Source organism: Echinops telfairi, unplaced genomic scaffold, assembly GCF_000313985.2.
Source record: "Echinops telfairi isolate 266 unplaced genomic scaffold, ASM31398v2 ScPeMD7_7457;HRSCAF=8495, whole genome shotgun sequence".
In the NCBI taxonomy this organism is placed as follows: Eukaryota; Metazoa; Chordata; class Mammalia; order Afrosoricida; family Tenrecidae; genus Echinops; species Echinops telfairi.
In genome coordinates, this window is record NW_022111357.1 from 41832976 (window position 1) to 41835687 (window position 2712).

The window sequence follows — 2712 nt, forward strand, 5'->3', positions numbered from 1 at the left end:
TGTTTGTCTTCAAGCCTTTAAGACCCCAGCTCCTGTATCATTTGATAGCCGGGCACCATTTGCTTTCTTCACCACTTTTGTCCTCAGCGATCAAGTAGGGGCAGGCTGGTGTGCTTCTTCCGTGTGGGTTTTGTTGTCTCTCAGCTGGCTGGCTGCTTGTTTATCTAAGTTATTGTTTTCATATCTCACACCTGTCTCCTTTTCCCCCATGGTTTCTGTTGTTCTTCTCCCTGGAGGGGTGTATGTGGTAATGTGCCAATCATTGCGCGATAGGTTCTCCCTTCCTCCCCTCCCCTTCTCCCTCTTACCCCCTACCCTTTTGGTTTTGGTATCACTATTCTCATTCCTGTTTCTGGATTCCATGATGATATTTTCAATTGCATCATGTTCATGTCAAAGTTGGACATTGAATAAGGAAGATTGAAGAAGAATTGGTGCATTTTAATTTTGGTGCTGGTGAAAAAAATTTGGAAGTACCATGGACTACCAAAAGAACAAATCTATGTTAAGGAAATTACAGCCAGAATGCTCCCTAGGGGCATGAATGGTGAGACTTTGTCTCGTGTGCTTAGTTATGTTCTCAGGAGAGACCAGTCCCTGCTGAAGGACATCGTGTTTGGTCTAGTAGAGGGGCAGTGGAAAAGTGAAAGGTCTCCGACGATGGGTTGACACAGTGGCTGCAACAATGGGCTCAAACAAAACAAAGATGATAAGGGTGGTATAGGAGATCTAGCAATGTCTCATTCTGTTATACATCGGGTCGCTATGAATTGGAACTACCATGGTGGCACCCAACAACATCAGTAATAACTATGAAAGGCCTTTTCAAAGTTTGTAAGAAATGGAATTGAAAGATAACAGGCTCTTCCCACAAAATGTTTGAAGACCATACTATGACCTGCATATTGTTGGGGTGCCATGAACACCTTCGGTCTTAAAGAAAGGGGATGTTTTAATGTAATCTAGGTCCAGGGAAGGAGGTGGGAAGATAAGATGAGGTGGCCCAGGAAGGTGGAGCTGTAGCCCTGGATGAGGGGTCAAGGGCAGAGAGAAGGTAGAAGGGCTTCCCCAGAGTGGGTTTCTCCAGACCCACCTTGGACGTCATAGTAGTTACATAATTTCATGTCAACTTGAGAAATAAATCTAGGGGTAGAGTCTAGCCTGTGAATCAGGTCACAGCCTGATGATGCCTCTTGGTGGGTGTGGCCTTCTCATGAGGATTCTGGGAACTTCCTCTCTTTCTCCCTGGAGGTGGGCCACACTCTCTCTCTCTGCTTCACCTTCCTATTGAGAAGCCACATGGAGACCCTCTCCAGCACTGAGATGCTTCCACTGCCATTGAATCCACAAGACTTTCCACCCACCCCCCTGTGATCTTCTTGCATTCAGCATCATTGCATGTGCTTCATGAGTCTAGAGAGGAATTTATAGACCAGTATCAGACAGATAGGCTAATATCGGACTTGTGGACTTGACCTGGACTGGGCTGGGGTGTTTTCTCAATATTCAATTGCTCTTTGATACAAAGCTCTCTCTTACCCACATATAAATGTCCCTGGATTTGTTTATCTAGTCAGCCCGGTCTAACTCACATGGCTCCTGTGAAATATAAGTGCCTTTGAGTCTTGGTGCATGTTGGAGTCTACCCTAAACATGTTCGTGTGATCTCTCTGTGCACAAGGTGAGAGCTGCCTGTTCTTAGCAGTGTCCACCTGGCAGCCACCAAAGAGCAATCTGGCACTCAGGGTCATCTATGGGCCTGCAGTCCAAGGTGGCCAAGGCCTCTGGGGCCAGGATGAAGGGGCCGTGAGCCTCCCAACTCTGGCTGAGTCTGCCTAGGTGCTGACTCACAATGGCGACTGTCACCTGTCCTGTTCCTTCCAGCCCCGAGTCCTGGCTGGTGAGGGTGCCCTTTGGGATGGGATGTGCTTCAGGGGTCCCTGTGAGTCAGAATGGACCCCTGGCAGTGAGTGGGTGTTTCCTGACGGGCTGTTTCCTGCCTGTGACTGGGATGCACCAGGATACCATGTACCCAGATGCCACTGTGTCCACTCATCTTGGTAAGCGTCTTCCTCTTTTTTCCTGGACGCTCTACCAAGCATGATGTCCTTCTCTCAGGACTGGCTCTCCTGACACCATGTCTAACGTACGTGAGACCAAGCCTTGCCCTCCTTGCTTCTGAGAGTTCCGCTGCACCTCTCCAAGTGAGATCTGTTTGTTCTGGACATTTCTGGGACTTTCCATATTCTCCACCAACACCAACACACTTGCAGCAACTCTGCAGCCCATCCAGATGCAGCAGCTCTTCCGCAGCCTCTGTGTTCATTATGCAGCTTTCCCACGCGCGTGAGGCACAGCTTCACCCTCCCGGTGACCTCTTTGCTTCTGAATTACCCAACGGAATACGTGGTTTGGTTCCTTGACGGCAGTCCCCACAAGCACCGATTGTGAATCGGAGTACATCCCGGGCGACTTCAGTCTTGTCTCCATCTACGACGTCGCGAGGAGTGTTTTCTGTGGGTTGAGATGTGTCCCACGCTGAGGGCTGTTGTCTTTGACCTTCACCAGTAAGCGCACCCCGTCTCCTTTGCTTTCAGCAGGCAAGGTCACGTCGCCTGCGTATCACAGGTTGTTCCCGAATCCCCCGTTGATCTTAATGCCGAATTCCTCTTCAGAGCCCAACTTCTCAGATGGTTTACTGTGCACACAGAT